Source organism: Dermacentor silvarum, chromosome 5 (assembly GCF_013339745.2).
Source record: "Dermacentor silvarum isolate Dsil-2018 chromosome 5, BIME_Dsil_1.4, whole genome shotgun sequence".
Lineage (NCBI taxonomy): Eukaryota > Metazoa > Arthropoda > Arachnida > Ixodida > Ixodidae > Dermacentor > Dermacentor silvarum.
The window spans coordinates 3,651,544-3,677,936 of record NC_051158.1 but is presented as its reverse complement, the minus strand read 5'-3'; the positions used below and the strand labels follow the sequence as shown (position 1 = coordinate 3,677,936).

Below are 26,393 nucleotides of genomic sequence, written 5' to 3'. Positions count from 1 at the left end.
TGCATACCGAGCAGAGGCATATGCAGAAAAACTTGAAACCTATATGCGGAGAGCAAATATGTAGATAGCAAGACGTTCGAGTCACTTACTTGCGCAATTCTGCTGCGAAGAACCAAGTTATTGTTTTCGGAAGAACACTGCCGCAGCTGTTACAAAACTTCAAGCTAAAACGAAAAAAAGAGGAGCGAGTTGTGGCCATGAACATGATCCTAGGAGAAGAGAAATAGGAAACAGGCAAAGCTCACGACACAAATAACGAAAAGAAATTATTCAGAGGAGGAAAAGAACGGCTGATGAGACAGAAGCTTGGTTTAGCTTATTGTGTTAGCCCCGTATGCAGGGTATATGCAACGGCAGGAAACAAACGTTAACAGTAGAGGCCAGCGTGTTGCTGGAACCAGTGAAAAATGACAAGCCTAATACTCCTGCTAGTCCCAGTCATTTGTGGATTCCTACAGCCGGTAATGGGCCAAGAGGCTCAACCCGAGGCGATGGCGTCAAATGGACCAGAACGACGATTTTTTGTTGCACCCGCCCTGCAAAAAAGGTGTACGTAAATGCAATGAAATTTGTCTGCATCCTCGTTACGACTACTGCGTGTTATAACTTCGTTATGTAGACTGCCCATATTTAATCATTTGTAGACGTGACCGGCTGGATAGCATACGCGGGAAAAGACGAACGCTGTGAAATGCAGGATTCGCGATGGTTTAGCTAATTTGTCATTAAATTCTTCCACGCAAATTGTCGAATTATTGCTGTTTGCAAGAGGCGCCGATTCTAAACGGGCTAGTTGAATTTGTTTTTATGTTTTTTTTGTATAAGGCTACTATTTATTTACCGCGGTATCCGGAAGGAAATTGAACAAAATGCACCTTTGAAAATTACGGGATGGCCTACCTTATCGAGAAGCAGTTGTTTCCGTTGGATAGTGGAGTAAAATAATAGAAATTGGTAGGAGTTAGAACATATTACCAAAAAATACAGACACAATGATGTTGTCATTCAGCGATATTACATGAAACTTTTGTTACACGAGATGAGATTTAACAGCACAAGTTAACGCAAGGATTTCATATTATTTCGGCGCTCTTATTGCTGCTGCCAGCATTATTGACATAATTGCAAAAAATGTACGTTTATTCTCGCTCAAACGAAAAAAGGCATCTGCATAACTGAAGAAAGAAATAATATTTTAACTAAACAATTTAAGCAACCTGTCAATTTCCTTGAATGCCGTGCTTAGTGTCGAATTCTCGGCAGCTAAGATCAAATACAGACACATTTTCTGACATACTCGAGGCATAGATATCGAAAATTTATGCTCATGTTCAAGTAGCTGGAGATGTAAAATGTACGCAGTATCCAGAAATAGCTCCTGACATTGGGATTTTCCCTTGTACGCTGGCATCTATCGCCACTTCTCTGTCACCGGTAGACCGGCTTCCACAACTGAAGACCACTCGGGTTAGAGTCATCATTACATTCAGCTATCTTCTTATACGGGATGGTCGCTGTTTAGTTTTAGGATTTAAAAAATAGCTTTTGCCAGAAAACTTAAGTATTGTTCTTGAGCTGGTATATTAGAAGAGGCGGACATTACGAGCACGAGAAATTCAAAGACATATTCAACTAATTAACAAACATGAGGAAGCTTCACTAGGTCACAATGTTTTAAACTGCCCCTTTATCCTTAAAAATGCTTGTTTATACTACCCTTATACGTCCGAAACTAGAATATGCATGTGCTGTTTGGGATCCTGCCACTGATAAACTAATTAATTCATTAGAACTCTTTCAAAATAATTCAGTTCGTTTCATCTTATGTAATTACAATAGAACTGCAAGTGTGTCTTTTATGAAAACTAACCTTTCGCTTAGTCCACTTTCTTCTCGTCGCAAAATCGCACGTTTAGTTCTTTTTCACAAGCTATACCATATCATTCAACACTCCACAATGATTTCATTGTTCAACCACAATACGCATCACCTCGAATCGACCATCGTTATAAGGTTGGTCTGGAATCATGTGACACTAAAACTTTTTTGCAATCATTTTTCCTTCGGTCATCCACGGAATGGAACCACCTTCCTGCTGAAATCATATCCATTCACGATAACCAAAGGTTTCGAGCGGCTTTAGCTAACATTGTATAATCGAAGCAGTTTTCCTACTATATGTTTGTAACCTAAGTGCATTTAGCATTTTCTATTTACCATTTTACGATCGTACTTTGCTACCAATTTCTTACGACGATTTACGCCTAGCTAAAAGTGTATTTGAAGGTTCTGCTTTTTTATTACTATTGTTTTTTATGTTCATTTGCTGTAACCCACTCCCCTCTTTAATGCCTTTGGCCCTGAGGGTAATAATAAATAAATAAATAAATAAATAAATAAATAAATAAATAAATAAATAAATAAATAAATAAATAAATAAATAAATAAATTGCTTCACGACACATATTGCAATTTATGAAATGCAGCCGGTGAGTTTGCAAAACGTATCCACTTGAAATGAATCTCCAGGGTTACACCAGTTTGGAGATATTTCCCAAAGTATAAGCCGAAATCCATAAGCTTTCCAGTTACTATTGCGCTTCAATGCAAAAAAAGGTGCATTTTGTTAAACAGTGAATTTTTACAGCGAGTTTGACGGCGCTTATCTCCAAACTGGTGTTATTCTGGAAATTAATTCCAAGTGGATACGCCTGGCAGACTCTCCGTCGACCATTTGTAGACAGAAATACGTGTCGTAAGGTAATTAGGAAGGTGATTAGTGTTATACTCGGGTTTCAGCTGCGTATGGCGCGCCCACACGGCCCTATCTTGAAGGGATCTGTGAAGGGGACAGAGTGCACCGAGTGCTGGAAGCTTCAAGTGCGCCGTGTTTTCGCCCCTGAAGCAATAGCAAGCACGACGACCAATAAAATTACTATCCTTACTTCGTGCAGCTGTCTACAAATTTCGTATTGCAATCGATGATTCGCCTTTCGGGCAACGATGCGACTTTTTTCTCTGCGATTCAAATCACTGAAAGGAGAAATTTAACACCCAGTAATTTGAAGCGTGCATCAACAAATAAAACAATCAGACGGATGCAACGTAGAAATAGCATAAAGCTATTGAAGAAGATGAACAGCAAAAAGGAAGTAACCGTTGTATATTGCTCTTATTTGTTCTCAATACTCTAAAGTTCTCAGATATATGAAAAGTGATGACTCAGTGAGGTTGAGTGAACAAAACAAGTTATCGGCTTCCACTTTGCTCTCTCTCGTACAGATTGTAGATGGAATCAAAGATGGAAGTGGTGCCAGAGCCCGACCTGCGGCGAGGCGAAATGCGAGTACTTATTTAAGGGTTGGCCCAAACAGTGCGTACTTGGCTGCCAGACCGGATGTTTCTGCCGACGGGGTTTCTTCCGAGACGCAAGTGGTGACTGCGTCGGCGCTTTAAAATGCCTCTTTAAACGCAGACTCTACGTTAATAGCACTAGAGGCCGCCCAGAGTGACGTTCCAAACGAGGTTCCAAAATCCGCATCGCTCTTTTGTAACGCTCTTTTGGAACCGAGGTTCCAAACACGGATTTCATGTTTTGGTAATGATAAATGTAAGGAAAATATGGCACCGAAATAAAAACAAAACAAAAAAACTCTGTTCGGCTGGAATGAGAACAAAAGATGGGTGTTCTGTGGCTTCTGTTTATTTGTTTTCCGGTAATTGTTATGGGATCGCAAAGAGACGAGCAGCTAATGAAATTGTGATCCTATAATCGTGCATTTGGTGAGTTCTCATTTCAAGCTAATAGACTAATATAGGCTGTTATTGAATTATAAATGGCAATCTATGAGCAGGTGGGAAAATTGTCCAAAGCCGTAAGCTGGGCTTCACTCTGCGACGGACGACCCATAACAGTTAATTGGTCAACCGACCTGACAACCACAATCTCTCATAAGCAGCTATTATGGCAAGTAACTTATTCGCCACCTTTAAAAATTTCTCGAACTGCAATGATTTTTTTACGGATAATTTTTATCTGCCTCTTCGCCAGCCAAATGCCTTTTGTCTTCCATCTGACACTTCATTTCGCACACCGTGGCACTTATTGAGAAAAATTGAACACGAACGCAGTTTCTTAAGCCTTAAGCAAGGCACTTAAAATAAGATAATCAAACCCAACTAATAAAATGATAATATTAAGCATAATGCCTAAATCAAATCTGTCATCTTTTGTTTGAGTAACACAATTTCATTCGTTTTCTCAATGTAGGAAACGGCCTACTTTACAAAGATCCCTGTGGCTCCCCTAATATTGTGAGATAATGCTGCAGCTCTACAGAATCTGTTGCGTGTACAAGAAGGAAGCCTAGTCACGAATTGATTTTTATACAAAATGTAGCTGGTCTGCTGACGCTCGAATCAAACAAAAATTTAGAAGTTCCTGATGAATTTTTGTGTATTGCTATGCTTCCATGCAGATATTGACTCCTTCCAGTCAGAATACATCAAAATCATTCCCTTAGCAGCTTGCAAGATGCGGGGCAAACGAAACATCTGCCCCACTTCAGTGAAATGCTGCCTCGTTACATCATAGCACAGACTGTAAAGATACTTGAGTGTTTCATAAGTAAAATTTACAGGCTCAGCGTAAATTTACAGGAGTTGCGTTCCGGTGTTGCACAAATTCAAGGTACTTTGTGACCTCAGTGCGAATCACATCTAGCACTTCTTGCTGCTTATGGATACATTCTCAGTACGAATACTGCGTGCTAGACTTTCGTTATTGGAGTCCACAGAAGAACAAAGATTTCTGGGAGAGAAGTCAAAGTTCCGGCGGCCACTGTCGCAGCGAGCTTTTTGTGACGCCTGAGCCACTGTAAGTCGATCATAGGCAACCTGGCGAGCCCGACCAACGGCGTCATGGGCGTATGGCGGTGATAGAAAAAAGCGCTCCGAAGGGGACAAGAGGCGACTGGCGTAAACAATGACGCGCTCGTCTCCATTTTGCTGTTGGGTGAGGCCAGCTACTACGCCACGGGCACTGGCGTCTGTGCGAACTTGAGTTGGTGCAGATGGATCAAAGTCGCCGAATATCGGAGGAGTTGTCAACAAGGGGTTGTGTAAAGGCGTCGGTTTGGTCACGGTCCCAAAGGAAGTCACGATACTTCTTGAGAAGGTTGGTCAGTGGTCGGGCGATATCCGCAAAATTTTCAAGAAACCGACGAAAATAGGAGCATACGCTCACGAAGTTGCGCGCCTATTTTGCTGAGCAGGGTACAGGAAAGTTCTTGACTGCGTTTATCATAGCAGGATCAGGGTGTATACCCGCAGCACTGACAAGGTAGCCAAGAACTTTGACTTCGCCGTGACCAAAATGGTAGTTAGAAGAGTTAAGTTGAAGGCCGGCCTCCCTAAAGACTTCAAGAGTAGCGGCCAAGCGATTGAGGTGGCTGTCAAGCGTAGGGGAAAATACGATGACATCGTCCAGTTAACATAGGCAGGTGGACCACTTCAAGCCTCGAGAGAGAGAGTCCATCATTCTTTCCAAGGTTGCTGGGCCATTACAAAGTCCGATAAGCATAACCTTAAAATGGTTTAGGTGGTCCGGTATAAGAAATGCGGTATTGTAATGGTCCATTTCATCAACGGAAATCTGCCAATAACCGAATTAGAGGATAAGTAAAGAGAAGTATTTCGATCCATGAAGGCAGTCGAGAGCGTCGTCAATCCACGGCAGAGAGTACAGATTCTTTTTCGTAATATTGTTCAGTTGACGGTAATCGACACAACAACGCCATGCCATCCTTCCTTTTAATCATTGCCTGGGCAGAAGAGGTCGCCGGACACAAGCGGCCATATACAAAGCCCTGAGATTTCTCTCAGTAAAGTTGTTTCCTTTTCCTCCTCTATCCTTCCTTTTCACCAAGACAACTGGTGATGCCCAATCACTCAAAGAGGGCTCGCTTACATTTTCGGTTAGCATATCGTCTACTTGAGCTTAGATAGCGTGGCGTTGCGCGTGAAACACACGATAAGGCCGTCAACGGATAGTAGGACTGGCATCACCGGTGTGAATGGTATGTGTCACAACGGAAGTCTGTCCCAGTGGGCGATCCTCAAAATCAAAGACGTCGTGATAAAACACCAGCACGTGACACACATGTTCGGAAAGCAGGTCATGAGCGATCACCTTTGAAAATATGTTGGGATCGGACGTTGCGGAACTGATGGAACAGCAGGCGGCTGTAGACGAGGATGGAACAATCAATACAGAGATGGTGGTATCGTCGATCGGAGAAGGTGTGCCTAGCGACATGCCCTGCGGGATAACTTGCGTACGTGAGCCAAAGTTTAAAACAGAAAGGAATACGGGGTTTTAGACAATAGTCACAATGGTATGAGGAACAGCAACTGTGCGTATATCAGGAGAACGTTGACTTTAGAAGTCAGCTAATAGTCACCGTCAGAAACAGCTTGGAAGCACATCGAAGGTATATAGATGGCGACTGGAGGCGACGCATACAAAGTCTGGAGAACATAAACGAGGCTGAACTGATTTTGGGGGACAGCAGTGATTAGTCAGCTCGAGTTGGCGGAGGCCAGCAGCGCAGTCAATCAGTGCTGAATCGTCCGATAAGAAGTCTAGGAGGGAGATCAAGTCAAGGGAACGCCGTTCAAGAACAGCAAATAAAACGGAAGTGTTGAAACCAGCAACAGTTATTCGGGCAGTACACATGCCAAGGACAAATGGGCGTTGCTCCATCGGCGACCCTTATAACACAGGATGCGGCAGTTGTAAGGACTTTCTTCAGGTGACAACGAAGATGGTTGCTCACTACCGAGATAAGGCTCCAGTATAAACAAGCGCTGGGATATACACAACGTCAGCTTGTACATCGATTATATTGCGTCTGGTCGGCTGGGTGACAGGTTTTGGTGGAGACTTCAGCAGTGCAGCGTCACTTCCAGGAGCTGCATTCTTTAGTTTTCCGAAGGTATGCACGCAGGTCGGAAAGATGGCGACAGGCGACAGGACTGGGGTGACCTTGACGACAGCGATGACTTTGCGGTGAACGGGACTGGTGGCTGTTCGGCGACGGTGAATTGTGAATACTGCCAGGAACACTTGATTATATATTTTGCGTTTGTTCCGCGCACGCGCAAGAACGACAGAAAATGGTCTCCTCCATTGCAAAAGTGGATAAGAGGCCGCTATAAGACGAGTTTCTTTTAGGTCCTTGGCCCAATGTGAACCGCGCAGCCCTGATAACCAGTACGCCTATAGCCTTTCTACAAGACACGGGGCTGGACGCATGGCTTTAGAAATGCCACAACGTTGTAAACTTGTATATACACACCTCCTCCTCATATCATCATCATCATCATAATTAATTAGCCCTTTTCCTCCCCGTCTCTTTTCCCCAGTGTAGAGTTTCAGGCCAGAGCAAGTTACAGCTCAGGCCGACCTCTCTGCCTTTCTGTAAATAAATTTTTTTCTCTCTCTCCTCCGATGTCGTCATAGTGCAGTAATACAGACGTCACACCTCGTTTACTGTCTTCATCCTCCCGAAGCATTGAAAGCTTTTGCGTATTTTTTCCCACTTTGCTTTCTATATTATGCAGACTGTGGGCAAATAAAAAATTTGGATGGTGCCGAAGCAGCTCTGCCTAGTGTAAATGCCAGCATATAAAAATATCTATTTGCTTTCAATATACTTCTTTATTGAGACATTGCTGCATAACGCTTTATTTTATATGGCTACTTTCACTTTGTATGGCCTTCGGCGATGGATACAAACTTTGTACACCTGGGCACCAAGTGGGAAAGCGTCAAATTTATGACCTTCTGTTAGAAGAGAGAAAACAAAGTCAACACCTTTAAAGAGCACTCGCAAGTCCGAATAAAGAAAAAAAAAGCCTTCGGCCTCCAGTTTCTTCTGGCTAGGCAGAAAAGTTATGCACTCAGGGCCGTCACAATGCAATGGATTTACGTTATATCGACGCAGCTTGTGTTGCATCCTATATAAAAATAGCCATTGGCTTTCAATATACTTTTTCATTGAGATACTGCTGTATAACGCTTTATTGTTTATGGCTGCTTTTACTTTGCATGCCCTTCGGTGACGCATACACACTTTGTACACCTGCGCACCAAGTGGAAAAGCGTCAAATTTATGACCTTCAGTTACAAGAAGAAAAACAAAGTCACCACCTTTAAAGAGCACTCGCAAGTACAAATAAGAAAAAAAAGCCTTCTGCCTCCAATTTCTTCTGGCTACGAAGAAAAATTATGCACTTAGGGCCTTCGCTCTCCTTCCATTGTCTGTATTCTATATATAGGGTGTCCCAGCTATCACGCAGCACGATTTAAAAAACGAGGATCGGCGTAACGCAAAGCGAACCTAGTACGTATTGTTTCCAGTACAGTAGAGTAGCCGGCATTATTTTTTCGTTACTGAGATTTAATTAATTAATTTGTAAATAATTATCTAACTCGAGAAGTACTGTCCTAATTACCAAAGTGTCAATGAGAAAGTTATAGAGCAACATGAAAAACTCCCGACACAGCTATCTGCTGCTCAATACGTGCTACACAAAAGTGTTTTTCCGAGCATGAAAGAAGCTCCGAATACACGAAAAATACCTCGAGCGGCCAGTCGTGCGGCAATTCTACGTGTATTCGCGGGCTCAGTAGGTGAAAACAAAAATACGTACTACGGTATGACATTTACATTCGTACTTGCTTGCCTTTTTCTGGTGACGGTATTTCACCGGCTAACAAATGGTAAAAAGTTATCAATCGGCGCAGGACGCGCATTTTTGTGTGGGAAGTTTCATTATTGTTATCGCGGATTAGATCTGTTGGCGATGGTTTCGCCGACTCTTGTGTTAGCAGATTGCGTGCGCGACTCCGATGGCGGTGTAGATTCTATACCTTACGCGAGCAACCGGCGATTTCATTGGAAGGGTTTATATAGTGTTTAACTGAACGTCTATCTGGCTATGTGGCCTTTCGCTTCAGTGCTTACTTGATCATGTTGCAAAAAGAATCCTGCGCTATTCTACTCATAGCTACTGTTCATGTAAATCTCGCATTGAAATTCGATGAGATATAATAAAACAAAACGGCAGCATGTGATCTCCTTTTGAAGCTACTAACAAAATTAGACGGATATCTTCTTTTTATGTGGAGCGTGCTAGTGCATGGGAGGACATATTTGCTCTTATAGTAGATAATAGCGTTGTCGGCGCCCAAGACATGCACAAATTTTAGTACAGGGAATGCAGAGGTTGCCGCTTTATGCGCAGCCTTATCCACTCCCGCCATTTGGGTACACTAGCCCTATTAGTGTTATTTACGCAGATGCTCGAATTTTTTTAATTGATATGCTCTCAAGCTACTTAACCACATTACAGAAGGGAGGGGCAGCACTAAGAACGCATTGCCAGCAGTGCAGGAAATAAGTAAATATATATATATATATATATATATATATATATATATATTCTAAATTTTAATGACAATTGAATTTGTACGGAAAAATTAGTCTTACAGGAGAGCTCGCCAACAGGACGCCATGTGCCAAAAAACCTGCAACATGGTAGCCGGCCCGCAAATCGTGCGCCTTTCTCTGCAGCGGGCCGTGAGTTTACGAAGCAAACCTGCAATGGCTTCCGGGAAGACACGTTTCACTTTCGTGTTCTACCGCTTCCTATGAAAGAGGGATGAACCATACTTTTTTTTTTCAGTAGACTTTCGTCCCATAAATCGAATCCCCGCAGTGACTTTTCAGTGTCGCTATAAAGCTGTACATGATTATTGGGACGAGCCTAACGTCTCCGCGAATGTTATACCCCAAATTGTTATACCAGTCACAGTTGCCTTACTCTTCGTGAAACTGCCTGCCACTCACACATATCTTCCAGTTGGGCTGGGAATCAGAAGACTGTGTGTCACATTGGCGGAAACGAGAATGTTTTTATATCGCAAAGAAGGAGGTACATTTTTGAGCTGCCTCTGAAAGCAATGCGAAGTGACATGTGGCGCGGCTTGCCGTTAAAACTGCGTAAGCAAAACTGTGCACCGTCGCATTATCTGAAACTCACGCCGGGAGAGTTTATTTTGCCTAATGCATTGACGGATTGCAAAAGTGAGATCAAACTACACTTAACTGTGTCGCATAGTGCTACAGGTATGTAATTAAGCACTTCACATTGTCCTCTTTTATTTGTGTTTTACCGCGTTAATGTGTGCCAATCACAACCAAATCGCTTAGCAACGAGATTTAGTGAAAAACTGCTGTTTTGATACTGTAGTTGCTTAGTTGTCCTTCTGCTAGCGTTTATCGCGTTCCTTTGCGTATGCTTGGTTCAGCCGAAGGTAGTTCTTTCAGCGGCGGGGCAATGTGCCGCTTCTATTTGATAATTTCAAAACAGGACACACGTTTGCGAGACCCTGGATTTTTCATTAAACACACGCCATTTGAAATAACGTAACCAATGTTATAGTACCCCACACGTGGACGTAATAACGAGTATCGTGGGCCCTCGTTTTTCTCTAACTCCTTCTGAAACACTCGGCAATACACGGTCATAAAATTTTATCATATATACAGTTGAAGTATAAAAGACATTTCCAATCTAGGTAAAGCACGGCATCGCAAACTTTCTGTTCGAGCAAATATGAAGGCGTTATTACCAATGTACCCGTATTAATTCCTACGACCGTTTTCCTGAAGTCCGAGGAAACTGGCTTATCAGGGAACGGACCCCTAGAATAATTATTCTTTAGAAAGCAGATCAAGTACCAAAATGTTCGTAATTTCAGGGTTCGAAGAAGTGAATGAAATAAATAACGGACTAAAAATTTCGCACTCGCTACAATGTTCTACTCGTGATATAGCAAACTCTAATTTCATTTCAGAATGCGAGAAAAACGAGTAATTATGGACGTGCGTGAGTGGCGTTTGAGGTGAGAAACAATGCTGGGAGCTGTGGTATAGATCTGTGGGTTGCGTCAGCGATTGCGTCCTTGTGTGCGTATGTCGTGGGGGCTATTATGGAGATGACAAGGGAGAATGCGTTCGGCGGTGGAAATGCAAAAGAACTACGAATTTCATTAACCCACAAACAATATCAATAAAATTTCTGCAATAAAAGCAGCTATCGCTGCAAACAGTGTGGCTGTGTCATTTGCTGGCTTGCTTTAGCCTTGTGCACGCATTAAAAGGCGCACAGTGCTCAGTGATTAAAATGGAATACTCGAACCACATGGCGGCGGGCGCTTTTTCGCGCCACTGGTTAGCGCTGCGTGATCACTGGGGCACCAATCCACTCATACTGCATTACAAAGGCTCTCGTTTATCATACAGCACAATGCAACCGCCTGGTATTTCCGGCGCCCAACGGTGGCGCGAAAAGCACTGGTAGCCATGAGCTCCGAGTATCGTGTTTGAATCACTGAACACTGTACGTTTACAGGAAATACGCACTAGCACTGAAAAAAAATATAGTTTGCGGTTTATGTCGCGTGGTTCCTGCTCTTTCGCCTGGTACTTTTCTCAACATTTGCATTTACTGCTGTTCGTGGTGGCTTACAAACGTGGGCATTGTGCTGATGACCGTGAGATGACGGCCGGAAAAGCCCTGTCACGGCGGTCGCGTTCCAATGAGAGCGAAATGAAAAAAAAAAACTATTTGTAGCAAGTATTGGTTGTACAACGAAGAACAACGAATGTATACTGCGCCCGCCAAATACAAGATCTCTTATTGATCCATTCAATGTAGATATTGAATGCAATTTTCAGCTACCTGCACCTGCACCTGCTGCTAGGTTGCACCTGCCGCTAGGTTCATACAATAAAGAAATTCACTAAAATGGGAATTCTATTTGTAGCAAATATTGGTTGTACAACGAAGAACAACGAATGTATACTGCGCCCGCCAAAGACAAGATCTCTTATTGATCCATTCAATGTAGATATTGAATGCAATTTTCAGTCATTGCACCTGCTGCTAGGTTCATACAATAAAGAAATTCACTAAAATGGGAACTGAGCAAACAGCTTTACCTTCTTGGGAGTGCGAAGTGGGCACAGATGATCAATTACACATTGATGTTACGCAAATACCAGTGAATTCGTAAATCATCACCTTAAGTAGTGAAAATAAATTGACGCTTTCACTTAAACCATTAGGAAATACTTTGGAATGATCCCTTCGGTATGCTGTAAGAGATGCAGCTTGCGTAGTTTTGATAGCTGTCTTGTGTGCGATATTACAAAATAGCAATGTGGTTGTCTGGAGTTATTTACTGAATTCTGCAATTTTCTTGCGATAGCTGCAGAAAACATCAAAGCCCTGATAAAGTATATGGTGTCCAAAGTAAAGATGTGTAATTTGCAAGGAAGGAAACTTGGTTCAAATGGAGTGAGCGGTTGCCAAACGTACATCCCTTCACAGTGCCATGTGTACTTGAATCAGCATGTCGTAGTTTGCCCTAAGCGAGACATTCCTCTTGAGTAACAACAACTTTGCACCATAAAAAGTATATTTTTCGATTTTACTAGGTACTTGTACATGACTGATTTATTGAGCTTGCCACACGAACTATGTGATTTTTGTACTGAATACCTCCTCAACACAGCCAGGTTGCGCCGCAAAACCCTCTTCACGCTGAAAGGTAAGTTGATTATTGGAAGAAAAGCAATACACGGCTCCTAGCAACTGCCCAAATAATGAGCGCCGCTGCACTACAATATGCCAGTGGCGTCACTTAGTTTCAGGGAAGACACATCAATGTTGCAAATGCAGCTGGTGAAAGCCTTATGAAAACTGTCGTCGTAAGAGGCTATCTCTTTACTTCGATGGGCCGTCATGCAAGGAAGACTTGAGGTATTCTTCTGTAGAAGAATATACATTATTATTTTCTGCCTTTCGAAATCAGTGAGAGCCATCTGAGATGAATGCCACTCAGCTGATGCCTTGTCAGGAGCAGCGAAGCACCAGTGAGTCTACGTATAAAACAATTCATTGCGAAAATCGCAAAGAATAAGACGAGATTTGCCGCAGCGCCTTTTGTTTTTCTGTCTTATCTCGCTATGTAATACAGAGTGAGTGAATGGAAAAAAAAGTTAGTGTAAGGCACATCCACATTCTATCTCAATAGCACGTATTGTAGTGTTGAACATCGTGCTGCTCTGCTGGGAATGCGAACATCTTATGTCGGTTAGAGCACTAAACAATGCCCCTGAAGCCCTGGCTCCAAGTTCTAGTGGCACGCGCTGGTGGTGGTGGCCGAACCATCACCCACAACCCCGTAAATATAAAGCTTTGAACAAAATATAATTTTATGCAAAGTTGAACTAGGATCGACTGCTTACATAGTGTACATTTCTAAAGGCAGCAGGGAAGAATCTAAACTATGCTAGAAACATAATTTTAATGATGGCCACAGGTACCGCACATAAGTTCCAGCATGCTTTTTGATGGCAGGTATTCCAACGAAATCATACAGGACGCATCAGTAATGATTGTTTTGCAATGCGTTCAATTCTAATGGGTCTCGAAATAAAAGTATACTGTACATGTTTTATGAAAAACATTCTCTTTATAAATAATTGAGGGCAAGGCACAGTGCAAAATGGCCATGCTGAGACTGTCATATTCGAAGTGACATAAAACATGTATCTAAAAAAGATTAAGGAAAAGTATCGCCTATAAGAATAGATATGTATTCATGCGCAATGCAATACTGCTGAGCATTTGTGCGAAAATAACAAATAAATATGCAAGGTGCTATCCTGAAGCTGAGCTTGTGAGTTATCATGGTTTGTTCCTTCTTCGAAATGGTCAGGTTGGCATTATTTTTGAGACATCCGTATGCAATATTTGGCACGAATATGCTGACACTCTCCTTTTTAGATACGTGGACACTCCCAGTTTTGCACTAAACCGACCTCATTATGTATGGCGCGGGTGAAGTGTCTTTTATAACACATCTTAGAAAATAAAGACCGCTTTCAGTCTCCAAGGTTTTGTCACATGGAGACGCCCAAATACGTCAACGCCTTCATTTTTACAGCGACAGTATGCACCTAAAGAAATTATTATTAGCATATTAAGGAACTGCCGCAAATAGCCAGCGCATAGGGTAATATTGCAAAATTTAATACACCTACGGCCAGAAATTCGGCGTTGTTACCAAGGTTACCCCTGTTTTTACTCCTCTGTCTTTAGGACTTAGGTCCGCTCGGTAGTCTGCTCAAGGTTCAAAGAAAAATTGGAATAGGGGAGGTGATACTGTTACGGAGAGATTCTATATACAATGGATATATTTACAAGGCAAGGCGCACAACGCTACAGCAATGACAAGGGTAATATAATGAGTAATGAAGAGCCTCGGCAATAAAATGTTCGTTAAATAAAACAATTGGAGGAGTACCAAGCAAGGGGATCTCGTTGAAGCGTCATCGATGATTAAAGGATAACTACACGAGGGAGTTTACAGGCGTATAGCTTAGTCGATCACTGGGAGAGGTCTTCGCCCAGAACCACGCAGAAAGACGCTAGTGATAATTATTGTTATTCGAGTTCTGTTGTCCCATAATATAAGTTTTCACATATGTAGTCCCCTAGACCATTCTAGGAGAGAGGTCTGAGAAACATATCACAAAGCATTCAGAGGCTTCATTGCCTGACAAAAGAAGTTCTTTTCGTAGATTCTTCCACCTGATCCTGAAAGAAAATGCGTTGATTGCTCACGCAGGGTGTTCATTAGGCCAAGTTTACAAGAAATTCCAAAGCAGCAGATGCAGCGAGTGGAAATGCTGTCAACTATTTCAACGAGGTGCAAGAGCATGCACAGTGGACTGCAGATCCGGGTGCTTCTGTCGTTGGGGCCTGTTTATAAATGAGAGAAACAAGTGCGTACCAATATGGTGATGTTTGAGACGCGCGAATCAAGCGGAGTAGTTGGAATAAGTGTGTCACAGAGCTCTACTTCTCCTTAGTATGCGGCATCATTACGAGACAATAAATATATCGTGTCAGCCCCATGTGTTTTGTCTCGTCACTTGAAACAGCCTATGCGTGTTTGTTTCTGACCAACTTAAATAAACTGCGCCCAGCTTCAGTACTCACTGTTAGTTTACACCACGTTTGAATGATTCTGTCATAATTTCTGCGCTCATAAAAACGAGTTACCTGTTAAGAACATTGTCCTGGCGAGAGACAGTTCCATAGAATACTCTGCTTCAAAAGTTGGTGTGGTTCACAAGCTTCATATGAGCAAAGGTGCAAGAGAAGAAGAATTCAAGCTTCATAGGCTACTTACTACATCATGCAGCTTGCTTTGCTGCCGCTTTGCTATTTCTCTTTCCAGGAAAAACGTTCGGGACGACATGGCGGTACTTATAGAACTACGTTTCGTGGGCAGTAACGCAAAACGAAACTATCCTTCTCAAACCCTTCGTCATCTGGGGCGTTTCGACGAATGTAGCGAAACGCTGCACCAATGGACTGAATATTGGCGGGTGCCTTGTCTATCCACGCATTCGTAGTACGAAGAGCGCTTGAAAGGTAATTGTGTGGCACATGTGTAGGGCGGCGTTAGACTATGGAGGCGGGAAAATTGGCTGCGTAAAAAAATACTCACGGCGAGCGCGGGCGTGCGCGCGTGTGTGTGCGTGCGTGTGTACGTTTTTGTGTGCGTGCAGGTGGTGTACCCTTCCTGTGCATATGGACTACATTGTCCATTACATTTTCTCGGTAAAGGGCGGCTATTGAGCTGTCGTGCCTGGTGAAGTACTTAGACAAAACGCCTCAAGACCATTTCTGTATATCATGGACGAATACCGAAAGCCTTGCCGCGTGGTTATTGTGGACATTGCGGGCAACCAGCGCTGGAAATTCGTGTGCCAGCAGGAGCCTCGTGGCATACAGCCTAGCAATCGGGGGAACCAGTTTCCAGATGTACAAGCTGCGATTTCGTGTCATCAATTTCATCACTGTTCTTGAGCTCATGTGTGTGCTTTCTAAACTGACTGGGCCGCGGCGGCAAGAATTTAGGAGCGCATGCACTCCTCTCGAAACTAATGGCCACAGAATGAGCTTGGATGCACGCACCGGACTAATTACTAAAGTGAAACATTCACAGAAGCGCCGGTCTGTTTCTGTCAATATGTCATGCAATTTTTGTAGCCTCCGTATTGGCTTAGGCCTAGATATTCCAGATGCATACTAAAACTGCCCTAGCGCCTCCTAACCAGCACTGCTTCCCATGCCTATAAGTAATTTCGTCCCACCACCAGGAATACACGGGTGCTCCTGTTCAGCCTTTTCTTTTACAGTGAAGTTGTTATATGCTAGGTTCCAGGAGATCGCGTCCGGCAATGGAAGTAGATCGATAGATACACGAGAAGTATATTGTCACGTACGAGTTTGTGCCGCTGCGGACAAAATGAATTTGGGAGGTGAAGAGGAGGTTGAAGAGTCTCGGAGATCGGTAGATGGTGTTACCCAGGCCACTCAACTACAACCTTGCAACTGTATATGTTGTAATTACATATATTATCTCCCCGTAAAATTTCGGTGGAGGTGCGAAGCTAATCTCGCCACAAGCCGGACCTGGATCTTCGCAGCGGGCGTCACATCGGTTCACCTGTTACGGCTACTGATGCTGCCTCCGCTGCTCAGACACCAGCGGAAGTAGTGCTAACCCAGCTACGTCACGCGGGTATCTTCGTCGGCACTGTCAAGGTCTACGTCGAAGACTGGCTGACATTGTATGTGCGCGTCGGTAAGCACTAAAAGTGGGGGGCCCTACTTTTGCGGGCCAACGTGATCGTTTGCTTGGGAGGAACCACAAAGGTGTGGTTCGAGAGGCATGAAGCCGACATTACAAGCTGGTACTCCTGCAAGGAAAATTTACGCGATCTTTTCGGAAGACCTGTGGGACGTCAAATGGAGGCCAAGCAAGAGCTAGCGTCTCGTGCCCAGAGATGAACCTAATCGTACGTCGCATATATTCAGGACGTTCTGGCTCTCTGCCGTAAAGCGGACGCGGACATTCTGGAGGCCGATAGGGTTGGACACATCTTGAAGGGCATCGCGGACAAAGCGTTCAGCCTGAACGAGTTCGTGTTGCTGTGCAGCCAAGTTATTGTGGTATATTATTTATTTTTGATTTCAAAGTCTTGGTTCTTTACATATAGCACAAAGAATACCATCACTTTCATTTGGCGTCTCTATGCGTTATATATGGAAGAGGGAAAACGAGACAATATCCAGCCACAATGTTTCATGACGTCATTGTGCGCAGTGCTGAAGTCGACGCACTTTTGTACGACCATGAATACTGTTGAAGCTAACACCAGAAAAAAATCGCGCGAATGAATTACCACTGGCGCCTCAGCGCAGGTGACCACTAAACAAAATATCTGTAAATGATCATGAAAAGCCCTTCCCATCAATTTAACCTGTTCTTACTCCCAGGAACAATATATTCGAAAACAGCTTTAAGCTTTCCTGCATTGTGTTGGTTAGATATAAATATCGCAGGAACATACCTAAATTTGCCCAGCTTACGAGCAATTTCAAGCTAACAGCAATGTCTATCCCGTGCATTCTGCTTATATTGATCACATGTGCTTCGATTCTACCCGTGAAAGCGCAAGAGGGAACAGCAGCCGCATATACCCGAGCTGCTTATCCGTCGTGGCCCTGGAATTCTCCCGGATGGCGTTGTATGTACCCCATACAGGGCATTTGAGCTAACGCTTTAAAGCAATTTTAAAATGCTGCCTGTAGCAGATAGCACAATTCTACTTCATTAGCTGGGCTGCTCGAAGAGGCGGAGAAAACTTTCAAAATAATCGAAATGCCTAATCAACTAACTAACAAAAATCACTATAATTATATTTTAAACTAATTACCGTATGTCCTACATTTCAATTTACAATTTATAGCCGTGAAGTTCGCAAGGCGGATCTACATAGAACAGATTCTCACGATGACACGAGTTTCGAGATAATAATCCTGGAACTTTGCGGCAAAATGCATTCGCGTACTATTTACTTTCTTAAAAAAAAAAAACGTGTTTTGTGCCTTGAAGCGCAAAAGTAGCTGGAACGCCAATGCATTTGTGTGCGAATTTCGGGAATTATTTTCTCGAAACTGGTGTCTTCCAAAGAATTCGTTCCAAGTGGATCCGCCTTGCGAACTCCACGGCTAGAATTTAAATTCGATATGGACATCAGGTGAGTTTTAAAATTTGAATTAGTGAATTTCTGTTAATTAATCGATTATATATTTCAATTTCTTTTGCAAGTTATGTCCGCCTCAGCATACAAGCTCATGAAATAGAATTGTGCTATTTGCCACAGGACACCTTAAAACAAAATTTTTGAGTGTTGGCGAAACACCCGGTATATTGTTTCTTATATTTTATCTTTTTCATGTTGGATTGGCCACCGTGAAAGCTGTTGTTTGTTTTATGTTGATTCACATTTTATTGCATAAATATGAGTGCTGGATGAACTGTGTACGAGGGTGTTGCGTCCTCTGTGTTGAAGGGCAACGTGTTGAAGGGTCGTAGATAATTAAGGGGGAAATACACGAGGGGCTCACAGACGTGCAGCTTAGCAGCTCATGCGAAACAGTGGTAACATGAGATCAATGGGAGAGGTCTTCGTCCGAAACCACGCAGAAAGACGCTAATGATTATGATTCGAGTTGCGTTGTCCAATAATATGTTTTCGCACTCAGAGGCCCCCAGACCTTTATAGGGGATATGTCTGAGAAACATCCATTAAAGCATTAATAGGCTTCATGGCTTGGTGGAAGAAATTCCTTTTGTTGATTCCTCTGCTAAATTCTGAAAGAAAACGTGTTCATTGCTCACACAGGGTGTCCATCAGGCCAAGTTTACAAGGAATGCGAAAGCAGCAGCTGTGGCGAGTGGAAATGCTATCAACTATTTCAACCAGGTGCCAGAGCTTGCACTAAGTGACTGCACATCCGGGTGCTTCTGTCGTTGGGGCCTGTTCAGAAATGACAGAAACAAATGCGTACCCATCTCGGGATGTTTCAGACGCGCGAATCGTGCGGAGTAATTGGAGCAAATCTGTCACAGAGCTGTACTTGTCCTTAGTACGCGGCATCATTAAAGAGAATAAATATATTGTGTCAGCCCCGTGTGTTTTGTTTTGTCACTTGAAACAGCCTATGCGTCTTTGTTTCTGACCAATTTGAATGACCTGTGCCCAGCCCCAACACTCACTGTTAAGGTATATCACGTTTTATTGTTTCTTTTATAATTTCTGTGCTCATTAAAACGAGTGGCCTGTTAAGCCATTGTTCTGGTGAGAGACAGTTCCATAGAATACTGTTCTTCAAAAGTTGGGGTAGTTCACAAGCTTCATATGAGCAGAGGTGCGAGAGAAGAAGAATTCAAGCTTCTAACACTACTAACTACATCATGCAGCTTGCTTTACTGCCACTTTGCTTTCTCGCTTTCCTGGGAAAACGTTCGGGACGACATGGCGGTATCTATAGAACTACGTTTCGTGGGCATTAACACAAAATGAAACCATTCTTCTCAAACCCTTCGTCATCTGGGGCCTTTCGATGAATGTAGCGAAACGCTGCACCAATGGGCTGAATATTGGCGTGTGCCTTGTCTATTCACGCATTCAGAGTACGAGGAGCGCTTGAAAGGTAATTGTGTTGCACATGTGTAGGGGGCGTCGACCACGGAGGCGTAGCCATTGGCTGCGTAAAAAAAAATGCTCAAGACAAGTGTTCGCGCGGACGTGTGTGTTTGCGTGTGTGTGCATTTGTGTGCGTAAGTGTGCGTGTATACGTGCGTGTATGTGTGTTTGTACGTTTTGGTGTGCGTGCAGATGGTATAAAGTCCCTGTGTATATGGACTATATTGTCCATCACATTTTCTCGGTAAAGGGGGCTATTTAGCTGTCGTGCTTGTCGAAGTACTTTGACAAAGCGCCTCAAGACCATTTTTGTATATCATGGAGGAATTCTGAAAGCCTTGCCGCGTGGTTATTATGGACATTGTGGGCAACCAGCACTCGAAATTCATCTGCCAGCAGGAGCCTCGTGGCATACAGCCTAGCAATCGAGGGAACCAGTTTGCAGATGTGCAAGCTGCCATTTCGTGTCATCAGTTTCATCACTGATCTTGAGCTCATCATGCGTGGACTTTCTGAACTGACTGGGTAGCGGAGGCAAGAATATGGGAGCGCATGAGCTCCTCTCGAAGCGCATAACCACAGAATGAGGTTGAATGCACGGACCGGACTAAGGACTAAAGTGAAATGCTCACAGAGGCACCGGTATGTTTCCTTCAAAATGTCATGCCATTTTTGTAGCGTCCTTATTGACTTAGGCCAAGATATTCCAGCTGCATACTCAAACTGCCCTAGCGCCATCCATAATGCCCTCAATTCGCTGCCGTCGAGAGCTTCGGCAGAGCAGATGTACGCATTTTCGGTGAGCCCCGAGTGCCTGCAAGGACCCTGCGTGTCGCTGTCCGAGACGAAGGTCGCCAACCGAAGACACATGTTCTGAAGTCAAGCCATGCGTGAGAAATCGACCTAGAATGAATCAAATCAACTCTGATCGTTTGAGTGCTTCAGGGGAAGACACATCTTAGGACGTGTTTACAAGCTTCTAGTATTGATGCGAAAGCTTAAAATGGCTCATTGAGCAAAAAAAAAAAGCCGGTGTCTGTAGCAGGGAAACGGCACCTAAATTCTCATTGGCTGTGACGCAACGTCACGCGCGCGCCTCAGCGGAGCAGAGTGGGCGAAAGGAATATCTGCGGTGGCGCTGGCGCGCCAGGTGTTGAGTTAGGGCAGAGGGCGTCGCTGCGGTGCCACGTCACCCTCACTCTCGCTCTCGAAAGGCTGTGTTATCCGCGCGTTCACTGTCTGCGCAAGCTCTTGCGCAGACAGTGACGTTCAAAATCATCGCGACTTACTCGGGAGCGTTCCCATTAAATTTTATGGCAGTCGGGCAAGGTATGGCATCACGGTCATGGATGGAAGTGCTCCGGCTTTGTTCTATCTATAAGGCGGCGGAAAAGCGTCCCAACGTGCTCGCTTGCCCGCGAGGAGTTCATAACCTGAATGACTTCTCAGCGGCCGTTCAACTGGACATTACTGCTTTCTCATTCACAACTCATAAGAAGTGCCTTTGCACAGCGTAGCTGTTTAAGCCAGCCGTAATTTGTGGTTTGTGGTTCGTATCAAGAAACTTGCCAAAAGAAAATAAACTTTCTTGCCGCGGCCGAATTCAAACGCGCGTAATATGCACGATCTCCCCAGGCGAGCGTCATAACCACTAGGCTATACAGCCACGCTGCAGAACATGCATTTATGCGAACCATATGATTGCCTCGAGCGTCGTCGTCGGCGTCCATAGCTACCGCGTTCCCACGCTCATGCTTTGAGAAGGGAAGAAGAGGTTTTGCGCGCTATGCTCGGGTGAGATAAAAAACATGAGAGCGAGAGAGAGAGAGAGACGCATTGACGGAGCGAGTCTACTGGATCATCCTGGCAACGTTTCCTGCCACCGCCTTTAGTTTTTGAAGGGTGCGTGTTGTTGCAGCGTTCTGCTGTATCCACATCCCCAATATTCTGAGTTTCTCCACCTCTCGAATCGGCGCCCCGTCGAGAGTCAGAGTGATTGGCACCCAGTCGTTCAACCATGACAAGATTTGATGGCAGAAGGAAGTCATTGCGGCTGACGGCGAGATCATGGAATCGAGCACAACTGCACGAGTCACACGATTTTTTTTTTTGGCTGACACTAGGCGCGGGGGAGAGGGGCTGGGCTCAGACGGCCACACAGCTCGTGAGCTTTAATGGCGCATACTCAGTGTACACAATGGTACATACCCAAGCTGGGAACAAAAAAGTTCGTTGAAGAGCGTCACACACCCAGTAACTCCAGTGACACATACCAGTGGCTCATACCCAGTCACAGACCAAACACAGTGGCTTCATGAAAAAAACGAGATGCTCCAACACACATCGGCTCACATTTGTAGACTGCGCTATCTTCAGAAGCGGCTCACGAAAACTAGCGGATACCTGCTTAATACCGGTTACAGGAGACCTGGTGGTACTCGACAAGAAAGCTCGCATTAAAGCTGCTTTTCCTGTGGAGCGTCTGAATTTGTCAAGTCACATTCACTTGCCGAAGCTGGACTTTTGGGCGGAAATAATTTCCTCCAAACAAATCGCAGGCATGCCATAGCTATACATACTTATATATATATATATATATATATATATATATATATACATGTTTCTCCATGGACAAGCTCTCTAACTCTGTGGTAGACAATGAATTCCGAGAACCTAACTCGACTGCACTGCTGCTTTGAGCCAAATTGAATGGATCACTGCTTTATGAATGCTATAATAAAAACCGTCAAAGTAACTCTGGGCATTTCTGCTGGCGATGACAACGCATTTAAATAACAGTTGTCCTCCTGGGAAAGCAGAAGAATAGGTTATGAAATAATTGGTTTGCTGCAGATGCATTTTAAGCTACCGTGCATAGTTTTAAACACAAAAATTAGGCAGAAAACATCCATGAGATCTGTCCATGTAAGCGAAGCTTGCTTAGTTATGGAGAATAGGGATCGATACACAAAACACGATATGTATTATGTAGTATTGATGCGAGAACATTATATGTCCCATGATGCAGAAGAGCCGGCGTTGTAGGCAACGAGTGGTAAGAAAGATCATCATCGTCAGTGACGCCATCAGCGTCTTGTATGACGTCATTTCTAATACAGAATTAAAGACAGAACAAGTTAGAGTAAGATGGCTTAAGGTGGAGTAAAGTGAATTACGGTGAAATGAAATAGTGATGGAAGGTGAATCAAAGTGGATTAAGGCAGATTAAGCTTGGTACAAATTAGAGCAAGGTGGAATAAGGCGAAATAAGGTAGAGTTGTGAAGGACACATGACCATTTATGAGGTCACGTATACTGGACTTTACTAAACAATTAGACAAGTCATAATGCTTTCGCATTCAAGAGAGAGAGAGGTAAAGTTTAATGATGAGAAATGCAGAGAGGTCGGCCTGAGATAAATTCCTCTAGCCAGCTACTCGGCTTTGGGGGAAGGAGAAGAGGGAAAGAAAGAGGGAAGAACGAGGCGCATGATGGGTGACGATGACGAGAGAAGGAGGATGTAAAACATATGGCAAGCAATTTGGCATGCTCAAAGCCTACAGTCCAGGCCCGTACATTCAAATCACGTAAGGATACTTCAGTGACCTTCAAATTTTAGAGAAAACGAATGGTTTTGGGTAATTTTCTTTTTAGTCTGTACTCCTCTGGACCTAAATTTAGAAGGGTGCCATGCACATTGATACGACCAGCGCAATAAACAGACACGAAACACAAAAGTTCGTCGACAAGCACTGACTTTTAACGGGAGTTTATTACAAAGAAACATGAATATATTGTGCACATTAACATGTGCCATTGACATCTGACAAACAGTATTATTAGTCTCTTTAAAAATTAAGAAAGTGTTACACGTTTGTAAAATGTTAAGGCGAAAGCCTGATTGCACACTTGGCACACTTTTTGTCACGGTTAAGATACGTTTATGAAGAATTGTTGCAACTGTCCATCAGAGCGCATGACAGAACTCACCAAAATCGCCGCACCTACTGATTGTGGGGCATTGTCGTCAGTGCCTTCACAGAGGGAGGGGCATTATTGCAATTCGGGCACGATGAGCGGCATCGTAGCCCGCGATGAAAGAAGATGACGAACGCGCGAATAGTGGCGCGAGCGCGAGGGGTAGTATGGGAATGCTGGCAGGATGAGCGGCGTTGGAGCCAGTTGTGGAAGAAGACGATGACGAATGCGCGAGCAAGTCTTTGTGACCCCGTGACGTGTGCAATCAGGCACGCACTATGACACACCCTCCGTAAGCCAGAACCGCGGAGCAGCCGTGGCTTCATGGAAGCGTGCTCATCTCGGACAACTGCAGGCATGATTTAGATTCCCACCCAGACCAAAATGCACAAAATTTGTTTTCAAAGCCAATAATTTACTTTGTTTACAGGAACCTCCCTGTGAGATGTGACGTCAAACCGAGCATTTGTGGATGTGATTTTACTCTTCGCGACGTCGTCCATTTTTAATAACAGCGCAGTTTCACCTAGGTCACCGCCAGCGTAGCCACCTCAAGTTTTCACCTTAATAAGTCTGATGACGTCAATTGCGTCTTTCTGTCAGTTTAGTTGTTCAGAGTGGCATGGTTCAGAGCACCTGCGTTCGCACCGAACGCGCGCAAAGTGGAACCGGAAGTGGAAGCGGAACCGGAACGCCATCTAGTGAACACTTCATAAAACTACAGGTGGCTACGGACGCACAACGCCATCTATTGAGCAATTCATAAAGTAGAGGTGGCTACATACTACTACTACTACTACTACACAGGAGGGAACGACCCACACCCTAAGGAGCTTCACCCCTAAAACTGTGACACCCATCCACGGCTGTGAAGGTGGTTGGACAGCGAAGCTGTAAAGGACACCCACAACGATTACCCGTTGTGACGTCACTTGAATTCACAGACGTGGCTCTACAAAGAGTGAAACCAGAGACAAGTGATATGTACTTAACCGCAGCCCTTTATTACTTCACCACGACATTACATTGACGCTGTTCTTCAGGCGTACTTACTTTCCGTGGTCTACCCATGGTAGCCTGGAATGAACTGAATGAGTTGCTAGACCGTGGTGACGTCACTACGTGATTTCTATGCCTGTTCGGTACTATTCCACTCGCAGTAGCTTACAGAACCGCAATCTTTACCGAGAAACACACGCGCGAAAAGGAACGTGCTTCGCATTATTCGCACACGGCATTAGCATACATTGAACGGTTTGCACTTCACACGAGGGTTTTGAATGACGTCAACCCCTTTCGAAGCAGCTGCAAACCTAATCTTTACCGGAACGCGTCGGAGGGTGTTACCATTGTTCACACGCCGCTTATCATCCATCATGTGGTTTTGATGCTTGTTTTGTGGTTTTCCTTTTGAAAGCGAGTGCTGAGCTTTTTGCTGTATGCTGTATGCCTGATTTCAAAGGAGATATGCTGTTTGCATGCAATTTTTGGCCTGGCGTTTTTTGCTTACGCCAACGACACGAAAATTTCCTTGGCTGGTAGAGGTATACAGCTTCGCTGTAAAAACGCAACTGTTTTTACTAATGCCGAAACGCCCCGCGCTGACGATTTCCTCGCTTTTAAGTCCTTCGCCACTGTGCGGGTGCGTCATAAATCGCGTGATTGCATTATGAACTGATGTAGCACCCGAACTTTAGCTAAACGCCTCGGTGAGCCGAGGATGATTTGGTATTCATGAGATTTAACTGTGCGCAAAGGGCGCAGGATGTGTGGCCTAAATAAGGTACTAAACGGGCCGACAATTTTTTCGGCTATAATGCGACAGCAACAGGGGTACAAATTTTGACGTATGTAGGGAGCCTACGTGCAACGCTCTTCAGGTAGGCTCCCTAGACGCATGCTTTCGCGAGCGAAGTAGTCCGGCTGAGTTTCGCAGTGTTTTCAGTTTCTCCGACCATGAATAGTTCCTTTACTTCAGGGAATGCCGACAAGCTTCACTCTGCGTGAATTTCTGAAATTAATCGATGTTCATCCGCATGCCTTATACTCCATCGCATAAGCTGACTGTAGCACTGTAGAAGCTACACGATTTCTTAGTCAATAAGAAGGCCGAATGCTCCTCGAGATGTGCTCATCCGCGCCGCGTCGTCTGCAGAGGGTCTGCTTGCCAACCTGTTACATGCTCTATGGTTTCTAATTGACGCAAAAATATTGTGACAACGTAACCATAAGCAGCGTTTACATGCATGCGACAGCAGGACTTCGCCTCATCCGTACGCTTTCCCTGCAGTTACTCTGCAGCTTCCTTAGCAAGTAGTACGGGCCAATGCCCTTACAAATGTTCACCCGTGCCACAGCCTCTGCTAGACGTCTACATGGCGTTTGCTCGCTAGAGCGGGGTAGTAAATCAACAATGCGGTGAACGATTAGGCTTTCATAGCTTTCCGCATCGTCAACGCATAACCAATGCTAATGCTATGGCGACATCTGCTAACTAGAAATCAAGCCTGTTTTCCGACTCGGTGCCGTGTCTGTAGTCCTAGCAGCGCGAAAACAAACAGCCACTCTCAGTGATTACGATAAAACAAAGCTAATGTTTTCACGTCAGCTTAAGATGAGGCTTAGCGATGACGAATTTCACGCCTTGTTTCTTGTTGACAGGGAATAGACCCATTAAAAGCGTGAATTCGGATCGAAGCGGGTGGT

The 26,393-nt window shown here is 44.2% G+C and overlaps 2 long non-coding RNA genes across 2 annotated transcripts; both read left to right on the top strand.

Annotated features, from left to right (window-relative positions):
* The first annotated feature begins 333 nt into the window (after positions 1–333).
* On the top strand, positions 334–3,657 carry LOC125945495 (uncharacterized). The gene is made up of 2 exons (XR_007466934.1): positions 334–549; positions 3,283–3,657. It is a non-coding gene; the product is annotated as an uncharacterized LOC125945495 (long non-coding RNA).
* A 13,655-nt stretch (positions 3,658–17,312) lies between these two features.
* On the top strand, positions 17,313–19,196 carry LOC125945493 (uncharacterized). Its single transcript, XR_007466929.1, has 2 exons — positions 17,313–17,744; positions 18,906–19,196. It is a non-coding gene; the product is annotated as an uncharacterized LOC125945493 (long non-coding RNA).
* The last annotated feature ends 7,197 nt before the right edge of the window (positions 19,197–26,393 follow it).